The sequence below is a fragment of the Spermophilus citellus genome (genome assembly GCF_964194105.1).
Source record: "Spermophilus citellus genome assembly, chromosome: 2".
Taxonomy (NCBI): Eukaryota; Metazoa; Chordata; class Mammalia; order Rodentia; family Sciuridae; genus Spermophilus; species Spermophilus citellus.
The window spans coordinates 71,022,530-71,047,526 of record NC_138183.1 but is presented as its reverse complement, the minus strand read 5'-3'; the positions used below and the strand labels follow the sequence as shown (position 1 = coordinate 71,047,526).

General features: G+C 40.7%; 1 protein-coding gene across 3 annotated transcripts in view; it reads right to left on the bottom strand.

Annotated features, from left to right (window-relative positions):
- The window catches only part of PIP5K1B (phosphatidylinositol-4-phosphate 5-kinase type 1 beta), a 305,629-nt gene extending 281,198 nt beyond the window's left edge, over window positions 1-24,431 (bottom strand). For all 3 annotated transcript variants that reach the window (XM_081273842.1, XM_081273841.1, XM_081273843.1), the window contains exon 1: window positions 23,928-24,431. The gene's annotated coding sequence lies outside the window, so the exon portion shown is untranslated. The remainder of the gene's footprint in view (window positions 1-23,927) is intronic.
- Between the last annotated feature and the right edge of the window lie 566 nt (window positions 24,432-24,997).

Sequence of the window (24,997 nt, the reverse complement as noted above, 5' to 3'; positions counted from 1 at the left end):
ACACTGACCTTCCTACATCTGTTAGACATGGTAATTTGTTTTCTTTTGGGTCTTACTAGCTTCTGTTTGTCAGACACAAGTGCCTGGTTTAGCTACCAGATCTGAGACCAGTGCCTCCTCCTCTGATCTGCTTTCCATAAACTGTAGGGGAACACAGTTTTGAGTTTCTAAAGAGATATGAAGACTCTGAACACATCCCATGGCTAATCCCTGATGCCAACAGAGCACAAATTAGAAATGGTAAGAGAATCAATTCTCTTTGAATCCCAAACATGCAGAAACCCAAATGAATACAGATGCTCCTCAACTAATAAAATCGGATTAAATCCTGACAAACCCAACATAAGTAGAAAATATTGTATGTTGAAAATGTATGTAATACACCTAACCTACCAAACATCATAGTTTAGCCTAGCCTACTATAATACATACCTTAGACTACATTTTGGGAAAACATCTAACATAAAGCCCAGATACAAAAAAAGCATCAAGTGGCTCATATAATATATTAAACAAGACACTGAAAGTGAAAAACAGAATGATTGAATAGATATGCTTTCTCTTCTTTCTTTCCCCTCCCTCCCTCCCTCTTTCTTCCTTCCTTCCTTCCTTCCTTCCTTCCTTCCTTCCTTCCTTCCTTCCTTCCTTCCTTCCTTCCTTCTTTCTCTCTCTCTCTCTCTCTCTCTCTCTCTCTCTTTCTTTCTTTCTTTCCCAGGGATTGAACCAGGGGGTACTTAACCACTGAACCACATCCCAAGCCCTTTTTGTGTTTTATTTTGAGACAGAGTTTTGCTAAGTTGCTTAGGGCCTTGCTAAGTTGCTGAGGCTGGCTTTGGACTTGTGAGCCTCCTCCCTCAGCCTCCCCAGTTGCTGGGATTACAGGTGTGCACCACTACACCCTGCACAGGTATGTTTTCATGCCACTATAAAGTAGAAAATTTCTAAGTTGAACAATTGTAAGTTGAGGACCATCTGTGCATAGTTTCAGATAATCTTGAACATCTCTTTAAACAAACAAACAAAGAGACCCACGTAACTCAAACAATCATCAAGACTTTAAAGTAAAAGAAATTCTTTTCAACAATACTTTATTTATTGAAAATCAAATGAAACCCTAATTTCCTTAAGGAATTTATAATCCGAGAGGAAAAGTGAAGATACCTACAAATTAGTGAAAAATACACATTGAAAGATGTTACTTTCCATAGAGAGGTATAAATAAAATGGTTATCTCCTCTAGCTCACTATTTATTCTATTGTCATGGAAGGATTTCAGAAGCTGCGAGCAAGCAAAACTACTTTGGGACTGGCTCACAGGAACCCCATTGAATGGCTCTGTGGGGGAGGTGCCGGGATTCCTGGAAGACAAAGACCAGCTGGAAGGAGATGAAAGTCATTCCCGAGGCTTCCTATACCTCCTTCCACCCATATTATAAAAAGGGTTGCAGTTGGCTTATGATGACAAACTTCCTGAAATACAGTGGGAAAGAGGCAATTTTCAAAAGCTAAGGGCATAATTCTAACATTATATCACTTTTTAAAGCATGACTTCTCTAAAGCAATTTCTCAGCCAGGGTTTGCCCTGTGCACCAGCCTGTCTTCAAATCTATATAGAAAACCATCACACACACTTAACCTCAAAGGCTTACTTTAGAACACTAAGGTTGGCTTTTACCCTAATGCCAACAAAATTCAGCATCTTCTTTTAACTGCACAGTTTTTCCCTAATTGAGCTGTGTGCTCAACTCCCTTAACCTATTATATACTTCCTTACAATAGATTTGTTTTAGCAATTGCTTTCTCACCCCAGTCCCTCTTAATGTTATCCCCTTCACCCTAGGTACCTTATAAAAAGCTTTGCACATAGAAAGTGAATGAAGTATCATTTACTTAGTTCCTATCCACTTTATTCCTTCATTCAGTAACTGTTTTCGTCAGCTGTTTTGCTTCTGTGGGATTATTCAATTTTAGGAGGTAATGTTTATTTGGGGGCTCACGGTTTCAGAGGGCTCCATTCATATAGAGATGGCAACTCCAATCCTCAGGACCCAAGGCGGAACATCATGGCAGACAGGTGTGGTAGAGGAAAGTAGCTGGGAACATGACACCCAGGAAGAAGTACTGCCATGATATTCTACATCACCTTGGGTCCTGAGGAATGGCATTGATCTTGTCAGGTATTTTGGTCACAAAAGATTCTCATGACCCAATCATTTCACCCCTAAACCTACTTGCATTGTCCCATGGGGGACACCTCATATCTAAACCATAACAGTAACTCTCTCAATAATCCACTGAAGTAGGTTATCACTAGCCTCATTTAAGATGATGGGTTTTTTGGTAAGGAAGAAAAAGGGACTGAATCACCTCAGACCTGTCTAGTGCAATGACAACTTCTCTTGCCACTTTTCCCAGAAAAGATGCACATCTTATCTAGACATCAATAATATCAGAGATCATATGGGTGCTACAGATATTCATAAACTGATGTTAAATTGTAATATGATACCTTTTAACATCAAGAATTCTAGAATAACCTCTAAGATCCTAAAGTACCTCTGGATCATGACATATGACCCTTGAAACCAAATTATCATATATAATGAAAGGGATCCATGGGCTTGTGCTAAAGGTAACTTTCCTTGACTGTGGTGTCTACAGAAGGATCAGTAGGGTAGAACAGATTTCAACTGAGACTTCAAGGAAACTAGTAGCCTATCTGGCCCCCACTCAGATTATCTTTTCTCGTGAAAAGAGGAGACATACTTATGATACCACCACACACAAAAAAATTCTATATTCAAAACAATGCTGGGATCCATTAACCATTTTCTTGTTTTCAAACTACTTGATTTGTATTTAAACTTAGCATATAGACTAACACTAACTGTTTTAAGGACCTAATGAATTCTCTGGAATTTATTGTTCTGCTCCAATACAAACTGGTGTGAAGAGGTCAAAGGTTTTATTTCTCAACGCAGCCCAGGTCAAACTTTATTACAATGGCTTCCACGGGCTTACTGAAATTCTCTGCTTTTCTGGAATTAGTTGTACATGACATCAACGTATGCTAGCTGTTAAGAAATGAGAGATTGGCTTTTGTAGAGAAAAATTTTTTTAACATGTTGTAATTGGATATGGGATGTCATAATAAGTCTATAACTTTCTTTGAAGTAGGTTTTTAATCCCAAAATAAATCTTCTCTGCTGACATGGCTCACTCTTTGGGAATCAATGTTATTTCCAATAAATCTCAAAGGGCATTTCTTCTGCTATGCTTACCTGTACTGGAAGCAGAGTAGACCTTCATCCCAGTTCCTGTCTGTGGGCCTCAGGTGCTCCAAATCATGTTGGTCTTGTGTATAATTTTCTACATCCTGTGATATCCTTTCATTAACTGAATTATATTCTTTATATCATATTCATATGTAACAAAATGCACAATAAAAAGAGAAGCACAATCGAATGTGCCTAAGTACTCTATGCTTTCTGGCCTTCCTCAGTGCACTTAACTGTAAACAATTTTTCATATATTTATGTATTTCTTCACTTATTTTAAATAGATTTCTCCATAATACTGTATCTGAAATACTATTCTATTGTTATGAGCTATCATGGTTTAATCATTTATCCAAATGTTAGATATTGGAGTTATTTTTAGCCTTTTGTTATTATAATTAACATTGTTCTAACAACATTTCTTTTTTCCTTTGACCCTCCTACCTCCCCAACCAAAAAGAGAAATTACTGGATCAAAGGGTATGTTCAGCCCAATGACTTTTGTTAAATATTGTTGGTACCCTTTAGATAGTATATACTGATTTTTTATAATTGATTGATTGATTGATTGAAGTGCTGGGGATGAACCCAGGGATATACTGGTGAGTGATAATAATCATGTGCTAGTATGTAATTCTATCAATATGCAGCCATATCAACCTTGTTACTTATCATTTTTAATTTATTTTTTAAACCTCAGTTACCTTGGTTGTATTTCTTTAACAATTATGAATTATTACCTTTGCATTGGTTTTTCTTATGTGTAAAAATGTTAGTCCTTGGGTTGGGGTTGTGGCTCATTGGTAGAGCGCTCACCTCGCACGTGCAAGATCCTGGGTTCGATCCTCAGCACCACATAAAAATAAATAAGTAAAATAAAGGTATTGTGTCCAACTACAACTAAAATATAAATATTAAAAAAACAGATAGTCCTTAACCTTTGTCCATTTATCCAAATAAAAACTAGTTTTTTATAGATCTTCTACAATCCAAATACTAATTTTATGTGTATGTATAAATATAAATATTTTCTCTATTTCATTGCTTTTTTAGAAAACTTAGCTTTTTGATTCTAATATAATTTTTGATTATGATTGAACATGTTAAGAAATTATCTTCCACCTATTTTGGATAAGTAAATTAGACTAGAGATTTTTAATACACACAAAAAATATTTTTTTTTTAAGAGAGAGAGAGAGAGAGAGATTTTTTTTTAATATTTATTTTTTACTTTTCGGTGGATACAACATCTTTGTTTGTATGTGGTGCTGAGGATCGAACCCAGGCCGCATGCATGCCAGGCGAGCGCGCTACAGCTTGAGCCACATCCCCAGCCCCAAATTGTTTCTGTTATCTAGATAACAAATTAAGAATTTACTCTTACTCTTCAATAATTGTTGATTTAAAAATATTTGCTTCAAGTATATAAACCAACAAAATCTTTATAAGAAAAATTTAAGAACATGAATATATTTAGTATTTCCAGTTATCCAAACATTTTAAATTTAAACTAACTCTTTAACTCTCTTTACACACCTCCCCATAACCCAGTATCCTAACGTATCCTTGCAATTATTATTTTATAGCTAAGAAAGACCATTTTTTAATTGTGGTTAAATGTATTAATGCCATTAAATGTAGGAAACAATCAGTAACTGTGCCATGAATTGTCATCTCTATGTAGCTATAATTAAAATACCGTCCCAGCCAACAAACCACCTTTTAAGATGGTACATGTTATTATTTAATGCCATCATTTTCACTTGCTCATAGAGGACTTCTCTAGCAGTTAATTCATTCAAACTTTTACTGGATAGTGAAGTGATCTTCTTGAAATACTTCCTCCTCATGAGATATAGGACAGGAAGTTCTCGTTGGATAGCCTTTCCTTTCACTCAACCCTCTAAGACCCAAAGTCACCATGTGGTTTATAAGGAGCTACTTGTCTTGTCCTCAAGTAACCCGCCCTCTCCTCACCTCTCCCACCTTAGAATACACTAACTTCCTTATAGTGTTTCAAACAGGCCAAATAAGCTTTGCCTCTTAACTTCACTCTTTCAATTCCTTCTTTTCTCCATACGTGCAGGTGTTTGTTTTTTTTTTTTCTACATGTCATTGAGGTCTACATTATAAACTGAATATTTGGATAGCCCCCAATTCATATGTGGGAATTCTTACCCCCAACTCAATGCTATTAGGAGGCGGGATCTTTGGGAGGTAATTAGGTCATAAAGATGGAGCCCTCATGAATGGGATTAGTGTCCTTATATTTAGAGACAGAGAACTTGCTTCCTCCCTCTCTGACATTTGAAAATACAATGAGAAAATGGCCATGTGCAAGTCAGGAAGTGTTCTTCCACCACCCATTGGATCTATCAGCATCATGATCTGGGATTCCCCAGCCTTCATTGCTGGAAGAAACAAAGATCTGATATTTAAACCACTCAATCTATGAAACTGTGTTACAGCAACTGAAGGGACTCAGATAAGCTTCATGTGCCATGTCTCAAGAGTGGAGTTCCCTTGGGCTGGGGATGTGGCTCAAGTGGTAGCGCGCTCGCCTGGCATGCATGCGGCCCGGGTTCGATGCTCAGCACCACATACAAACAAAGATGTTGTGCCCGCCGAAAACTAAAAAAAAATAAAGATTAAAAAATTTTCTCTCTCTCTCTCTTTCTCTCTCTCACTCTCTCTTAAAAAAAAAAAAAAAAAAAGAGTGGAGTTCCCCAATCTTCCTTCCTAACATTAACACATCACCACCACCAAGATCACCACTTGTCCTAACCAGCTTCATTTCCCTACAAGTCATCTTGTATTTCTTTTCCAGATTTATTCTTCCTATGGCATACTGCATCAAATTATACATTTGTGTTTTTGTTTCATTGGCCCTTCCAACTAGAAAGGAATAATCTTTGTACCCAGAACTGTGTTAATAGGTATTTGAATATCTGCTGAATTATGAATGAACTAAATTAACTACTTCTTTAGGAAATGGGCTCAAAGAACAAATCAAATCATTCTAGGATCAAGGAGCACCCACTATACATAAAATAGGGTGTCACAGTCATTGTCCTTCCATGATACATATAAAATGACTTAAGTTAGAGAAATAGCTCTGAAGCTGAACAAAGTGGTTTTGAAATCTGACTATGTCACCTCAAATAATGCACCTAGTACTTCTGATATTGGTTTTCTCATCTATAAAATGGTGACAACTATCCTAAGGGTTGCTGTAATTATCAAGCAAGTTACTGCACATTTACTAGTTAGGAAGCTCCTGGACTGCAGGAAGCATCCATGTCAGTGTTAGATACTCATCAGGACTGTAATTGTAGGACCAACTTTCCTTTCTTCCAACTTTCCTTTATAGAGAACTCTTTAACCATAGATTAACTTTCCATTTTTTCTTATTTCATAACATTCAGTTTCCATTCTTGTTAAGGTTTTGATCTAGAATGTAACTCAGTCTCCTGTTCAAGGTTGGAACTTTGTGAAAGTGATTGGATCATGAAGTTTCTAACCTCATCAATGGATTAATCCATTGATGGGTGAATGGACTACTGGGAGGGGGGACCTAATTGGAGGAAGTAGGTTACTGGAGGTGTGCCCCGGAAGGATCTACCTTCTCTCCTTCTCCCTCTCCCTCCCCCTCCTCCCTTCTCCTCCCTTCCCCTCCCCTTCCCTCCCCTCCCCTCCCCTTCTTCTCTCCTCTCTCCTCTCTCCTCTCCTCTCCTCTCCTCTCCTCTTCTCTTCTTTTCTCTCTCTCTCTCTCCCCCCCCCCCTTTTTCTCTTTTACTTTTCCTATCCTTGCCAATTCCATTTTCCCAAGACAACTATTTTTAGAATTTTCTGCTTTGGCTTCTTGTTGATTATTTTCACAATTCTTCATAACATGCTTAGATCTCTAGGTATGGATCCTTATACTACTCTGTCCTCCACCCAAAGTTTAATATATTATTGTTTTGATTTTTCTGTCTAGTGCCTTTGCAATTTTAAGTATTCAAGTCTCCATTTGTGTTTTGCCAACTTTAGTTCTGAAGTAAAACTGTCTTTACATGTAGAACAACATAATCATCGATGTAAAAATTCTATGCATACTACAAAAAACTTAACTATAAATGAGCTTAACATCTAACAAAAAAAAAACTATAAGGATAGAAAATAAACACATGAAAAAAAGTTAAGTCTGATTAGCCATTTAAAAAACTCAATATAAAAACACAATGAGACATAGCAATACATTTATCAGGATGTCTAACATGAAAAAGATTGACCATGAAAAGTGTGAATGAAGATGTGGACCAACCGGAACTTTCCTGTGCCGTCAGTGTGAATGCAAGGTGGCACAGCAACTCTGGAATTCCACCAACTTCAACAATTATATCTCACTCCCCCATCCCAGGAAATGAGGATATTAGCAGCTTTCCTTTATTCTTCCACATCCCACGTTCTGTCAGCACACAACCTACAGTCAGAACCAAATACTCAATGTTTGACTCCCAGGGCAGAAAAATCAAAAAAACGTCACTGTTATGGTTATGATTATGCCATTGTACTCACTGCCAGTCCAAATAAACAGATTTTGGTCATTTCTTACAGTGACTAAAATGTCATGTCATGACCCCTATGCTGATCCCTTTAAACTCTTTAGTTTCCCTCATTTTAAATCAGGTATTATCCATTTAATAACTCCACTTAGATACCTTTGTCATTTGACATAGGCCATCAGACTATATATGTCTATTACTAACTGAGATTTTCATTAGGATTTAACAACTTAATTCCAACAACCTTAAAGATTCCATAGGTATTAAAAGTGCTTTCTGGGAGATCCTTATATTCCATCTCAATACCAGCACTACTTAAAACCCAGATAATCTCTGCATGCAAGACATGGCATTAGGTGCTCTGCAAGGTGTGTTAAGTTGACACCCACAGACTATACCATCTAAATGGAATGAACAATGAGCTTATTTAATAGTTGGAGCATCAAATCCTACTTTGGATCCTATCATACAAATTAACTGCTGGTTACCAGCATTCTTTTTCTATACCAAGTAACCATGAACTTTGCATCCTTCAATAAACTTCCACATCTAATATTGTCTTCTTTTTAAAGATAAAAGCACATTGTTTTCCTTATCTAGGTTGAGGATATATTTCAGTTAAGTGTCCCACTTGAACCCTTGTCCTCTGTGGAAAGAAGAGGGACATTCTTCTTTCTGGGGAACCCCTTGACTTAGATTTGCTCACATCTGACTATGAAGGTGATTGCCCTGAGCATGACCTGTTTTTGTAGTTCCTATAAAATAAATTCTCTAATGTGTGTGATACTTTTGTTCTAAGGACCTCAAAGGCCATCTTCCATCTGACCTCACAATGTGCCTTTGATGGAGGTCAGGAGCCTGTGTATAGACATTCATTCCACAGATGAGGAAAAGAAAAAGACACAAAAGAGGTCAAGTCACTTGACCAGAGGTCACCAAAGTGTCAGCACAGGCTGGATGAATCAGAATCCCTGTGTCTTGAACCAAAACTCTCACTGCATCCAAATTCAACTTGTGCAAATACATGCAAAATGTCATTTAAAAACACAGGAAGTTTGGCCCAATGAGACCAGAAGATAAACTGCTTTCAACAAGCTGCAGCAGGTACAGGGGAACTGTCAAAAGATATACTCTCTTCCTCTAAAGGTTAAAATAATGAAGAAGACAAATGATAAGAATTCTGAACTGGTTTTGTGGACCTTTTTGATATTCCGATTTCTTTTTTATTGAGAAATACAACATTCAGCTGTGAACATGCGATGCAGACACTGTCTGTTTAATTCAAGGTACATCAACTGATAAAAACCCTTACAGAACTTGAGCTTTTCATCTTTTTCTTTCATTGTTTTAAAGGGGAATAAAAAAATAATCCATGAAAAGCAGCAGCAACAGCAGCAGCAGCAACAGCAGCAGCAGCAGCTAGTGTGCAGAGGGCATGGGGGCCGTTAGGCTGGGTGGGAACATTGAGTGGGAAAAGATGTGGTCTCTGCTGTCAGGACACGAGTCTGCTTGGAGAGATAAGCTGAGAACAAGTGACAAGTGAGCCTCAAGGGAAGGCTCCAAGAGTCACAAGAACAAGAATGCCAAAGACAATGTGTGCTGGAGAAATTTCTGGGGAAGCAGGTGAGGGGATCAGAGAGGTCCACGAATAATGGGATGTATGTGACATCATGAAAATCAAATGCCATTTCACTATGCAGAGAGGAAAATGGAAGAAGATTCATTAAGAAAATAAAAAGAATGAATGAAGGTATGGAGAAATGAAATTGCAAATGAAAATCATGGAATGATATTTTCTCCTATTACACAGCTTTCTCAGGGAGTCTGATTTAATCTCATGGTTTGAATAAGTGATAGTGTCTCCATCCTGATCTCTCTGCTTATATCCACACTCAGACACAGCTGCCTTCCAGACTCCACTTGATGTCCTGCAGGTGTCTCAATCCTATCACTGCCTAGAGCACCTGACCAAACATAGTGATCATCTCCCTCATGGACCACTCTCCTTACTGCCACATCCTACCTCAACATCCCACCAGCATCTCAAATCCATGTCCAAAACAGAGGACTCATCATTACAGGCCCCCTGCATCTGTCACCCTATCTATGCTGCCTCTCATATCATATGGCTCCAACACACTAAGTATTCTCACCCAGTTGAGCATTACTCCCCAATTTCTCTAACTCCTCAAGCCAAAAGCCAGAGATTCACCTTCTTCTACTCATGCAATTCCCTCAACATTCACATCTAAGTGAGTCACCAGATCCTAAAAATGCTCTCCACTCCATCTCAAATTTGCTCACACTTCCTCATTCTCACTACTCAAACTCAGGTCTGTGTTCTCCACAATTAGCCTCACTGCCTCCAGTTTCTTTCCCTTCTACTTCAGCTCTAAACTATATCCCAGGTGACTGACCTAAAACAAAACATGAGCTAAACACTTGGCCATGAATCTCTTCTTGCTGTTGCCTCATTGCCTGTAGAAGCAAAGTTTGGGCCACTTAGCACAGCTGATGAGATGTGCATGGTGGGGTGCCAACAAACCCCTCCAGCTTATCTCCTTGTACCCACACCTACTCTGCCTGTTATCATATCATATGGCTCCAACACACTAAGAAGATGTATAATCTCATGCCTTCTTATGTGTAGAGAAGTACAAATACATTCAGATAGCTTAAAGCAATGTTAATTGCAGGCCACCTTCATGCTGGACACTACTCTAAGCCCTGGGGATATGGGAGTGGACAAGACAAAGTGAAAGTTTATTCTTCAGTGAAGGAGGCAGACAAATGAAGAAACAAATACAGATGTAATGTGAGGGAGTGTTGATGATCATCCCTGGAGCTGTCAGGCACATGTGCAGGATACACAACACTCAGTTCCAGAAAGCTTCTACAAGTCTTCTGACATATGTGGAAATGACTATTCCTTGTAGAGAGTTTGCACAAAAGGAAATGATGCATCATGTTTACATTATAAACTGCTGTGTAGGAGAGGGAGTTTCTGAGAAACTGCTAAGCTAAATAATGAAGCCCAACTGTACACAAATCTTACAAGCTGAATTTCCATTCTGCTCCCTATAAACAAACACAAACAAAAGTCATGTTTCTCTCTTAATCCTTAGCATGGGAGATTGATTTCCCATTTGCTCTACTCTCCATCAATCTTCTCCACTCTGTCTCAACTATCTATCTTGGGAAAAACAATAAAAGGGCATCATTTAAAAATAGCTTGCCGAAGCATGACATAATTGTTTCTTCATTTTAACATAATGAATCCAAAAGCCTAAGAAGACTCTAGTTCATCACTCCTTTAATCACCTTACTTGCTTTATGGTAGATTTGCCAATGGAAGATGAAAATCAAGAAAATTTGGAGAATTTTTCTCTGCAATTTCTCCAAGGGATAGAGAAGACCTTTGGTAATCTATAATCTACAAAATGACAACACATTGAAAATGAAACTGTCATCAACATAATTATCACTTACCACTATCACTAAGTGAACTGAAAAGTCTATGAAATCCTGCTTTAGACCAGAAGGCAGTAAACTCACCATCAATATTTAAAAAAAAAAAAAAAAGTAAACTGCCTATCTCAAATTTAAAAGGTAGCACTTTATGTATCTGAACAGCCTAAAATCAGAATGTAAGGAAAACATGCTCTTCACTGGATGTTATGGTTTGGATACAAGGTGTGCCCAGAAGATCCTATGTGAATGCCAGACTATTCAGAAGTGAAATGATTATATTAAGAGAGCAGTGACCTGATGGCGCCCTCCTAGTTTGAACAGGCAAACTGGGTGGCACCTGTAGGCAGAAGGCCCCTTCCCCCCCTCCCCCCTCTCTGCTTTCTGGCTGCCATGAGCTTTGTTCTGCCAAGCCCATCAGCTATGGTGTTCTGCCTCACCTCAGGTCTAGAGCTGTGGAGTCAGCCCACTGTGGACTGAACCTCTGAAACTGAGCCAAAATAAACTTTTCCTCCTCTAAGTTGTTCTTGTCAGGCATTTGGGGCAGAGCAATGAAAACCTAACTAAAGCACTGGCCAATGAACTAAGTAAAGAAAAAAAAAAGACCCAAGCTTACTGGATTTACAAGTAAAACTCTTGAGGGCCTCCCTCAAAAACTCTTCCCACCCTTTAAAAAAAAGTACAAATCAAAAAGAATAATAGGAGTCGTTAGTGCAACCACAGTTAGGACAGTATGGTTATCATATGGTTCCCATGATCACAACAGATTCTCAATATCAAATCTTGAGTGAAGAGGGTCACTGCTAAAAGCCACAGAAGTAAAGACCCTTCAAATCAGGTAAGAGTTTCAAAACTTAAAAAAAATCCCTGTCATTTGATGTGGAGCAAAGAGCCTTATAACCCCAAACACATCTTAAATCATCAGACTTACTCTTTTCTGTAGGATCTCTTAAAAAATTAGGGAAATATGTCACAGCTTTGGGGAAATTTTCTGTTGAAAAATTGGCCATAGTACATGTTGGCACTTAAAAAAAAATCACACAAATCCTTTGTAGACAGAACATTGTTCTAGAAGAGAAACACCCTGCCCAAAGGGTCTGAGAAACCCAGCCTTAGTGCCCTGGTTGATCTCTTTTTGTTTTGTGTTTGGGTGGCCCATTAAAAACAGCAGGCTGGAAGTCTCAATGAACCTCAGATAGAAAGAAATAATAACATTTTCAAATTATGCTTAACATTTTTAAGTTAGTTGTAACACTAAGAATGACAGTATTGGTTCTTGCTAAAATAAATGAACATAAACTTTAAGGTGAACATTATATGAAAATATATAGACATACCCCAATTTATAGGCTTTCATTATTAAAGTTTTTCAGTCTTGTGTAACAAATATGATGGCCTCAAGGATCACTCTCCTTTACATTCTATCAGGTGCCAACTTTCCAAGCCTCACCAGGCTTTCTTCACAGAAATTAAAACTTGCAGGAAGAGTCTGTAGGTAGTCATTAACCACAATCCTCCATGAATCCATAGGAAGAACACTGAACATGGTATCATGGCACAGGATATGGAGCACAGCCCACAGGAAGCATGGAGGGGACCAAAGATATTACTCATTGCTTCCTGAACTGCACATCTCAGAACCCTTTAATGGAGAATGAAATCTACTTGGTGGGTCATGACCAGTGATTGGAAGGTGGGGGGTTGCAGTGAGAAGGAACATATCATAAATGACAGAGCACATGCCATGTAGTATGGCTGAGGGCTGTTTCATGAAACCTTTGTTTTGATTTTATTTATTACATGAGTCAACAAAGAATATGTTTCTTATAGAGCACCGACTGGGCCATAAACTGACCAACTATATCTACCCAAAATTCATATTGAAATCGTAACCACCATGTTACTATCACAATGTGATAGCACTGGATGATGTGGCCTTTGGACAGTGACTAGGTCATGAGGGCAGAGCCCTCAGGAATGGGATCAGTGTCCTAATAAAGGGAGCCTAAAACACCCTCCCTCCTTTCTTTTCCCATGTGAAGAGATAATGAGAAGTAGGCAGTCTGCAGCCCAGAAGGTAGCTGTCACCAGAACCTGACCATGCTGGCAAGCTGAACTCAGACTTCCAGCCTCCAGAACTGTGAGAAATAAATTTCTGTTTTTAATAAGCTACCCAATCTGTGGCAGTTTGTAACAACAGCCTGAGCTCAGACAGGTTGGTATTTCACTTTTATTTGCTGTTCAGGTATGACAGAGGAGCTGACAAAGTAACATGCAGAGATTCAATGCAAGCTTCAGCCAGGCCAATTTGTATCAACCAATCTCTACATGACGCTACAATCCTGTCCATTATTCCAATCCTAAAAACACCTAGATCATCAGAGAAAGCTCCAACTCACCCGTCCTCCACAACTGCTTTGCTCTTGAAGAATTAGGTTATACTGACCTTTATATTCAGATTAAATGATATGTCTTGGGATGAGAGCAATCAGGCAAACTTGATTTTAAGTCCTGTTGTTTGCTGTGGAATCCCCTTAAGCAGAAGCCACATGACTGTCCAACGATGTGCAGAGTAAGTAAAAAGTTATCCTTAAAGACAAGCATTTTTTGAGGACAGCCTCCTTTGTGTAACACCTCTATCTTCTTTTCTTTAAATAACTCAGTTCCCATCTCTTTGCATCACTTGTGATGACTTCCCTTTTACTTTTATAAGTTTTTTTTAAGTGAGTAATCCATAAATAGGGTTCAAAATTCAGAGGTTAAAAAATGGTCTGTAATGAGAAGCCTCCCTCCCATCTCTGCACCCACACTTTGAGCCAGTTCACCTCCCCAGAGGTAAGCAAGGACAGCAGTATCATGGGTGTCCATCTCGAAATATTTTGTATCAGAATTTGGGGGTAACATTTCTTGGGAATAAGAAGTACAGCTACCATTGCAGAAAGGCTGAGCATGACAGCTCTGTGATACAGTGGTGGTAAAGAAAATCACAGAAAGTCCACGGGCAGGATTAACAATACAAGGTGGTTCATTTGTGATCTCTATGTGTTTCCTTTTTTCATTAAAAATTTACAAAAAGGACTTGGGTGCAAGTACTGGAATTCATTGACTTATTTAATCAATTATATGTGTGGGTACTATGCTAACTGCTAAGGATGCACTGGAGAAGAAGCTCATGGTTGGGGACTTCACTCTCCTGATACTTAGGACCAGATGGGTCCAAATGAATCCTGCAATCAGAGCTGCTGGCCCTTTCCTAGACTGGGTAGGTGGTGAAAGCCTCCTTCCAAAAGTATCCTTAGAACTGATCTGATGCATGGTCAACCAAGGTAAAGAACACCCCAGAAGGAGTTACACATGGACTTTAGGGAGGTGCTCAGTGTGGCCGAACACGATGAGGGGCAGAGTGGTATGCCTGAGCTAGGCAGGACCCAGACTGTATGGGCCCCTGAAACTACATCGGTGATCTAGATCTTTATTCCAGGCCCACTGGGAGGCACTGAATAGTCTGAGGCAGATCTACATGAATCTCTCTCACCAGAACAATCCCCAACCATGCAGATAATCTTTTCTCCACCTATTTCAACTGTTTTCCACTATGAGGAAGTACAGAAAGTGGATTTCAAACCATGCTTCTTTATTGACACTGCCAGCTGTGCAAAGTAACCTGAGCCTTCTCCCCAGAGTGGCCAGGTTAAGCCCACCCAAGGGGCAGAGGCAGCACCTGTTGGAAGAGCATTGCATTTTATCCCCAGCCTGTGGTTGCAATGCATCTCTGCTACAGTGGCCACAAACATGATGCTGGGACTGTAATAACCCTAGTGTATAACCAACTGTGGCTGGGGGCAGTAGTTTTTAGTTCCTTGTTAGAATAAATGAGTGTACCTTAGGAATTTCAGAGCACCCTAAAAACCTGGTATGTGGAGGAGTTAGGCAAGTTCCCAGAGCCACAGTGGAATTTTTGTCCTACACCTGTAAGAGCAGCTGAATGTACTTGTGAACCTGGACCTGACTGCACTCTAGGGGATCCAAAGTGTCAGGCTAGTTTGCTGTTTGGAAGAACAAGTGCTCAGAGGCTGTGTAGGAGTGCAAAAGGCCACCAATGTGGAAATCCCTTGTGGCTAGAATGTTCCACGAGGGCTCAGCTGGGCACAGGAGGAAAAGCTCCAGTCAGCAGAGTTTCAGGTCCTTCAAGTCATCTTAAGCATACTGGCTGCAGCATGAGTAATGGGTTACAGGAAGGTCACAGTGGATGCAGACCAGTGAGGCTCTGGCTACCATCCACCAGAGATGAGAAGCTGAGAGGGAATCTACAGAAATGACGAGAAGCAGATGGATGAGAAAGATTCAGAGAGCAAGATCAATAGAAAATGGTGACAGATTAGATGCAAAGGATAAAAAGGATGGAGCCAAGAAAAGCTCCCAAGTTTCTGCTTGTGCAACTTGGTGGCTATCTAGGTTGGAGGCATAAATTTTATATTCACTTATGATTCTCTTTTTTCATATTCTTATTCCAAAGTTCCATTTGAGACACTGGTACATAAGAGCAAAGGAGTGTGGGCTTTAAAATGACAAAACCCAGGACTAGAACCTTAGCAGCATCCCTTACTGGCTCTGGGCTCATGAGCAAGTTGCTGACTTGGTTTCCATTTCCCTATCTATGGGGGAGGATGCTGCAGCCCACCTTGCAGGCACATGGGGAAAATAAAACTAAAACCATTTGAGAAGTGCTTGGAATGGAGCGAGTTCTCAACAAAATCAATCTCCTTAAATGGACCAGATTTGTACTTGCTTTTTGGTATACTCCTTAGCACCTGGCATTGCCTTAGCTAAAAGACTCATCAATATCTAGTGTATTGAATTGATTTGAAATACTCTGAGAACTGTCAGAAACCACTGTTTTTCCTCCTAAACACAATCACGAGCTCTGAGAACCTTTCCTCCCACCTGGGCATCCTATTGAAACAAAACCCAAACATACATCTTTTCATGGGGCTTACCCTCATCACCCATATTCCCTGAATCATCTCCCAATCCTGGGGTATGCACCTCTTGGCAGAGCCGGTGGCTATCATAACCTTTTCCATACACTATCTGAAGTTCTAGTCACCCAATCCAGTCACAAGAAATTGTTCTCTTGTGATCCACATGGTTCTAAGAAAAGCCAAGACTGGCAGAAAGAGACTTTTTCATTTTTTCCCTGGTATTTCTGATAAGCTGCCAGATGGCATCTTCTTTGCACACCTCGAGATTCATCTGGGAATACGGAACACTCCAGAAGTCAACACTCTGAACAGCGGGTTTAAAGTTTACTGCCAATATTGAGCATGTATCAGACTCACGTGGAGTCTGTTGACACTCAGATGGCTGAACTTCATCCTCAGAGTTTCTGATTCAGCTGGTTTGGGGTAGAGTAAGGGAATTTGCAGTTCTGACAAACTCCCAAGTGATGCTGACACTGTTGGTCCAAGGACCACACTTTGAGAACCATAGTCTTGGCTTCCCCCAAGATATGGGACTACTGATAATATCTAATGTTTAAAGAAAAAACAGCTGAGGGGAGGGGAGGGGGGGATAGTAGAGGATAGGAAAGGTAGCAGAATACAACAGTTACTAATATGGCATTATGTAAAAATGTGGATGTGTAACCAATGTGATTCTGCAATCTGTATTTGGGGTAAAAATGGGAGTTCATAACCCACTTGAATCTAATGTATGAAATATGATATGACAAGAGCTTTGTAATGTTTTGAACAACAAATAAAAAAAGAAGATACATGAGGTGATGCTTGTACAACAATGTGAATGTGTTTAATATCACTGAATTATTCACTTAAAATAATTAATATAGTAAATTTTAATGTTATGTATTTTGTCACAATTTTTAAAACACACTGAAAAAAGGTCATGATCCCATAAAGTAGTATATGTTATAACAAATTCTTATGTATGTTGTTTAAAGGGACATGCTTCATTCTCAATTTTATCTCTCTCCCAGTGGTAGATACTGAACAGACAATTAGAAGAAATAAAAGAACTTAAATATTCATGCATGAAAGACCTAAGGTAAGAAAATCAAATAAACTTTAATAGATGTAAAGGTGAAAAAAAAAGAAAAAACAGCTGAGATTAGCAAACTTTACATAAGATATCACAGAATTTTCCTTGTATATTGTCCATGATGTCTTCATTTGGAATCACATGTATGTTTATGATTTATGTATAGGTAGCACCCGTTTTAAACATTTTGGAAAGTTTAAGTCAATGTTCGGTCATTTCTACTCTGTTTTCCAATATTCATGTCAGAGTACATGAAGGAATTTCTCTTTAAATAAGGAGAACACTTCACTCATAATCATGCCAAAATTTATTCACATAAACAAGTGTTTCTTTCTGCTGGAAGTCTGGGTCACCATTCTAACACAGAGAGTTAGAATCTCAAACATTCAAATACTGTCTTCATAGCTGAATGAAATAAGCTTTAGTGACTGTGGTGGTAGTCCACTTTATCTTGGCAGGATAGATGAGACTTGCTCTGTTTTTAAAATATTTACTGAGCACCTACTATGTGCCAGCCACTAGTAAAACAGTGTTAAAGAGCTATGACCTCTGTCCTCAAAGACTGTGTAATTTGGGGTTCAGTGTGAGTATGGGCATAAGTCACCGAAAAAGACGTGAACTACACAAACATCTAAGTATTCATTGTGACAAGTGAATAAAACTCATGAGGAAGGTCCCCTCTAAGGTTATATGATTGAAGAAGACCTAGGAGGACATGATACATTTTTTGGTGGGGAGGGGTACTAGTGATTGAACTCAGGGATACTGGATCACTGAGCCACATCCCTAGCCCTATTTTGTATTTTACTTAGAGAAAAGGTATCACTGAGTTGCTTAGCATCTCACTTTTGCTGAGGCTGGCTTTGAACTAATAATCCTCCTGCCTCAGCCTCCCAAGCAGCTCAGATTACAGGCATGTACCACTGTGCCTGGCTAGGACATGATACTTAAACTGATTAACTTAGAGGACTTTCAAGTCCATTCTTGTCTGTATTACCCTGAGCCAAACTCACTATTCAAGTCTCTCTCAGTGCTTAAAAACATGTTTACTATGTTTAAAGGAAGAATAGACAAATTTTGTATATTACTCTTCTGCTAAAAAAAGAGAAATAAATAAAAATGATTCCTAGTTGAGTTAGTTTTAAAAAGTTGGATTCTATCAAATGCCTACTGTTAATAATTCTAAAAATGAAAGGCCAGGCACAGTGCATGTAGCTTGGGAGGTTAAGGCAGAAGGATTCCGAGTTCAAAACAAGCCTCGGCAACTTAGCGAGACCTTGTCTCTACATCAAATATAAAAAAGGGCTGGGAATGTGGCTCAGTGGTTAAGTGCCCCTGGGTTCAATCCCCAATACCCAAAATAAATAAATAAGTAAAAGAAGCACCACTATAAACTACTGAAACTAGTATCTATCAGCCTGCCTAATATTTCTAAAATGGTTCAGAAAAGATTAAAATCATTAGAACATCCCAAGATTTCGAAGAGTACTATTAATCTAGATGAATTACTCAGTATATTTATTAAATCCTCACCATTTGCCAGACGTAGTGCTAAGTTCCAAGAATATAAATATAAATAAAACATGATGCCTAACCTTTCACACTGACAAATATTTGCCAAATACCTATGATGTTCTGACTACTCCCTCAAGAAGGTTACAGTATTTCTTTTCATTTTCTAACTGCTGTTTTTGTTTCCTTCTTATTACCAAATGCTAAGACCATGTGATTTTGAATGTGGGCACAATTTTTAAACGAAAGTAGAGAAAAGCATGTATTAAATGTTAAAAACCCATCATGCAACGTGTTGAATCTATTGCATTTCTTGTGCCAGTCTATCCACAAAGTAAAGAAACATATTCTTATGGCCCCTATATTCTCCTCCCTAGACTCCTAGCTCCGCATTACTGAGTAGAAAAGGCTTGGATGTCACCCTTTTCCTCACAAAAGAGATGAACTTTCTATGCTTCCGTTTCTGAACTTTAGTTCTAGTTCAAGGTAATTATGCTTCTTGAGATTCCAGTCCTGGCAATTTCAGTCCTTGACTGACTGTCCCCAAGAAGACATGCAACCTATTTTTTTAGAGGAGGAGCAATTCTAAACAATGCTTTGTATTTCATTGCAATTTTATAACTGACTTTATAAACAACATTAGGGAAAATGAGTCTCAAGAACTCATTGTTCACCAATTGTGTAAACTCCCCCCAAACTACCTGCCCATTGTCTACTCAGTCCCACAAACAGTACAGAAGAAGGCTACCCAGAGAAGGCACACTTCCTGAGGTTGCTCATTCAAGTGTGGGCTTAACTCCAAATGACAAGAGCAAGACAATGTTTGCTCATGGAACAAGCAACCATGTCCCAGTCATCATGTTTCAAATCTTTCTAAAGTAACCTAATTTGGGTAGAATTCATGTTATTTCCTGGGTGAACATCTCCTTTCCAGATTTCTGGTGAAACTCTACACAAGATGATCCCATCGAGAAGAAATGTACAAAAATCAACCCTGTTTCACTAGCCTCATCTTTTATTTTGAAAGGACTTGGCTTAAAAAAATTCTTTGACAATGGCTGCTAATTGTTTATGACACAGTACTTAGAAAAATTTCATCAATAAGTTAAGCTGAAAGCTGATTTGTTACAAAGGAGGAGAAAACCCTAAATAAACACATGCCAGGTTCCCCACCACCACCACCACCACCAATTTCCCTGGCATTTAGAAGAAACACATCCTGCTCCATAGATAAGACCACAAATGAACAGCTGAGCTACATAATGTACAGTTCTAACTGGGCAGCTTCTAAAAAAATAAAAGGACTCCTTCCAGCTCGAGGGAGTGGACTTTATACAAAGAGAAAATATTTCCACAACAAATACATTTAGGACTTGCTGTTTCACAGATTAACTCTAAGGCTCTAGCCATAGAGGGAAAAATCAGTTTTCCAGGATATTAAATGTTCTGACTCACCATTTAACAAAAGTACAAGCAAAATGCAAATGCAAATTAAATGGATACATATTTATGACTTTACTGGCTGGATGACAGGGCCACCTTTTGCTTCTGGCTTTATTTACCAGGAAGAGAAGCTTAGAAAACCAGCATACATTTATGATTCTATACAAACAATTCCCTCTCTTCAAGCACTTGCTCAGCAAAGTATTAATTCTGAGTCTGCTAATATATGTAAGAGAATCATAGTGAATAGTCAAGAATGGGCAAACATTTTCTCCTTAATGGTATTTAAATGGATAAGCAATTTAAAAATATGAGTGCTAACTCATTTAAAAATATAATGATTCTCTAAATATTACTAGCAAACTGCAGTTTTCTGCTAACCTCTTATGATTTCTACAAGTGAACAATGTGCCTTCACCATAGAGCTCCTGGCACAGCTCTGAATACAAATCTCCTTAGGAATTTCATAATGACCCTGACCCCTCCCACTATCATTCCTGTGACCACCAGCAAGTCAGTTTAGCTCCTAAGTTTCAATCCTCTTACTTATGAAAGATGTGTCTCTAAACTTGTGAAAATTTGAATTTTTTTATCAGAAGGGAATATACCTCAATCTCTTATATAAATGGAGTTAAAATTTCCCATCTATTGTATTCCTTGTCATCATCCTTCCCGACATAAAACAAACAAACAAACAAAAACTCACCACTTTTCTGTACAAAGGAAGGAGGGGTGGGAAGAGAAGAGGATTCTTAAAGGGAACAGAAACGAGGTTGTTTTTATTAGGTTTCCCCTCTGAAACCACAAACTAGTATTAGCATCTGCTGAAATTTATGCAATATCACATATAAAAAAGAGCAGTTGGTACCTTCATCTCAAGGTATGCTCTTTCATAAAATGGCACAAGTCAATGTCTTATTTTAGCCAGCTACACATTACCAACAACAAGAGGAGAGAGGCAAACAAAAGAACATGATACAGATGCATGAGTCTACTGCATATAGGGAGAAAGGAAACTCTTCTTTATGTGATGAACTCAGGAAAGAGAACAATGGGTTCCTGTACCTGCTTCAGAAGACACACCTCTTGTAGGTAACTATCCTAGGTGCTGGGAATTTACACGATGAGATGCTGTCTATGTTTTACAGCATATATTTTCCTTATGAATGATTTCATTCACCTCCTTCATTTATTCAACAGAGCTATTTTGTGGGTACTTACTATATGCAGGTTCCAAATCTTAAAAGAAAAGCTGGAGCTTACTTTTTGGAATATTCAACCAACATGCATCTTAGAGCACATTGGCCCACCAATATTTTCAAGTCAAATAAAAGTACTGATCAACATAGATACTAAGCTAAAGCACACCTCTATTTTTCTTTCCCATCATCAAGTGGGATGTGATGTAAGTAGGGAAGAGTAAATTAAAGGTGGAATAAATTAGTTATATCCCTTAGTTGATAGAGGGTAAAAAACTTTGGATTCCCCTAAAAGAAACCATACCATTGGCTTACAAATACATTGGTCAACGTCAATCCCAAAACTAGAAAAAGAAACATAATTTAATATGAACCTTTTGTTTTATGAGAGACTTGAGACTTGGAGGTAAAATGATCTAAATGTAGTACTAGAGCTGGAACCTGGGTCAGCAGCTGGCAAGTTTAACAGTCTCTGGTGCACTACAGGATCCAAGATGTATCTCATCATAATAGAAGTGGAACAAGGGAAGAAAACAAAACAATTCATGAGACAAAAGGAGATGAGTTCTTGCCTTGTAAATTCCACAAAATTAGATGTAGCACCACGGAAAACTCCCACCACTTATCTAAACCTCAGTTTCCTCATTTGTAAAACGTGAACAGTTACTCAGAGTGAGACTGTACAGACCACAAAAAAAGGCAGAAGTACAGAGGTGGCACTGGATTATGACAGCAAACCTGGCTGTGACTCTAATACCAACCACTTGTTACCGTGATAAATTTCTTAATCTGATTTTTCCTCCCATTTCTCCTGTAAACATGTGGTTAATAATCTTTGCCCTATCTCCCTGGGAAATGGAATGGGAATAATGAAAAACATTTTAAAATTGCAAGACAGCGATGTGAAGGTAAGGTATAATAATTAAATCTTTAAAGTCTTCTTAATTTGGACATAAATGTAATGTGGTTTTTATCCTTCAGTTCTCTGCAGTTTTCCTTCCCTACTAAGACATGATCACACATCAGGCTCAGATGTAGCACCTTTCTCATCAATTCTTATAAGCCTCCGTCCACATAAAGGGAGGCGAGGGGAGGCGACTCTTTCCCCCAGCTGAGATACTACAGGACACTTGAGGCTCAGTCTACTGCTGGCTTGGACCTGGATGGGAAAGGGTTATTCCAAGGGTTCCTTTCAGCTGGGAATGCTCTGACAAGCTTCCATGAACACTATTTACTTCATCACATTAGAATCTTCATGAAACCACTCCTTTGACTTTTCTCCACTCCAACAACTAACTGCAAAACACTCCAGCCGCCCCACCGAAAACAAGGGGGGAAGTCTCTGGATGGATGCGCCTCTTCAGGAGATAAAAGGGGTTTCCCAAACCAACGCTGAGAGTACTGATATGGGTCCACTTCTTCCTTGCACAAGATTAACACATTCTTTCTCTCCCTCACCCCATCCCCTAAGGATCATTCATTCACCTTAGATCCAGGGTACCAAGCAGGCAGAGAATGTCATCAAGTAGTAGTGGTAAGGGGTGTTGTTTTTGGTCTGCCACACTCTCCCTTTCAAAGCGTCAGAGTAACTAGTATTTCCTTGCTCGGAGCTCTGATTTCAGTAGAAGAGATGAAAAATTCATCAACCTACTCAAACAACTTCTCCAGAACAGGTTTCTACCCAATCATACTGGGCACCAGAGACCAGCGAGCTGGGGGCGGGGTGGGGGGGTGATGGAATGACAACATGCTCATCTGTATAGATGAGAGATAAGCAGACATTTGTTGTCTTCTCTTCTGGCGACTCTTGGCACCGGCATGACACACCAAATCCCGGCACTCTCCTTCCTCATTGCCCCACACTCCTGCCCCCCGCCCCAGAAGTTGAAGCGTCATGTTGACCGGCTGGGGAAGAGAGCTGGAAAACCCAGAAGTCGTCTGCTGCATTTAAACCATACCGCACCTGTTCAATCCGGCTCCGGAGCCAGAAATGACCAGAACACCGACTCACAAGCCCCTCTTGAGATCCCAGGGCAACCTAACAAGTTCGCCTGTTTGGTACCAGGGGAGAGCGGTGGAGAGACCTTTCCTTCTGCTGCCAAAACTCTGCAGGTTCCCTGAAGAAAGGAAAGGGGCTCCAGATTAAGTGAGCCCAGAGTGATAGCTGAGTGTCACTGCGGCCTGGGGGACCCGGGGGACCAGTCGGTGGGTACAGCGGGGAGCGCGCAGCTGTGGCCCCCAAGGAACCAAGGTCCCGCTTCGGTGGCCACGGGCGCCCCCTCCACGTCGCCTTCAGCACAACGCAGATTGGCGAAGTGACATGGTAGAGACCGGTCAGGTCTTACCAGAAACACTGAGCCCCCGAGCGCTAGTCGCTCGGGAGAGTCTAGGGGGGAGGGGCCGGGGACGCGCAGGAAACTTACCTCACCCGGGCAGCCTCAGTGAGCCTCTGCTGTTGAGACCAGTTGCGCCACAGCCTCCAAGTTATCGGGATGTTGTTGCTTTCCCTGGGCGAAGAGAGAGCGTCGCAGGCGAGGAGCTGGAAGGTCGGCGGGGTGGGGACCGGCAGGTGCCGGGGCCGGAGCCGCGCGGCCAAACTCGCCCCGGACGCGCCTCGGCGGGGGCGCGCGGCTGCGAGTGTGCAATGCGCGCGCGCCGCGGCGAGTGTGCGTTTGTGTATGTGTGTCCCCGCTTTCCCCTTCCTTCCCTGCCAGTCCTCCGGCCAGACAGAGCAGCGAGCGACCACCAAAACCTTGCAGGTCAGAGCAGCTCCACGCCCGGGCGCAGCCGCGGCGAGGCGAGTTCGGGAACCCGAGGCCGAGGAGCAGCGGCGCCCCCCGCCGGGATCGGGCGCGGGTCCCCGCTCAGTGCGCGCCGGAGTAGGAGTGAAGCGCTGAGAGAGCAGGCTGCGCGGCGGCTGCCGCGGCTCCCGGAGGCTGCAGGCCCCGCCCGCCGGCCGCCCAGGCTCTTCCCCTTTTCTCTCCACCCCCTTGCTCCATCCCCGCATGCCCTGCAGGGAAGCCAGACCGGTTTGCAGCAGTCACGGCGGCGGGACTGTCCGCCGCAGTTGGTCCGCGCGCCGGAGTCGGTGCTTGGGGACTAGGAGCCCAGTCCCGCAGCCGGATGCCCAGGACCCAGAGCAGAGGTGGGCGGTCCCCGAGAAGTGGTCTGTTCCTCCAGAGCTGCAGGTCTAGGCTAGGGCTTCTCGGCGGTTCTCAAAGTCTTGAAGCGCGGCTCACCAAGGCTGTGTCTGGGATGGGGCGACCCCTTTCCTCAGGCCACTGAACTTGGCTACGTCTGATCATCCGTCTGCTGTACTGCTCTGTTGGGTCGAGACCGCACTTAAAGCCCAGGTGTCTACACCCGGAAGGGACAGGCCAGGATTTCAAGGTGATGGCTACTCTCCTTCTAAGGATTGTAGGTGTTCTCAGGAAGTAAGGTAGAGCACCTGCCTTGCATGTGTAAAGCACTGGGTTCGATCCTCAGCACCACA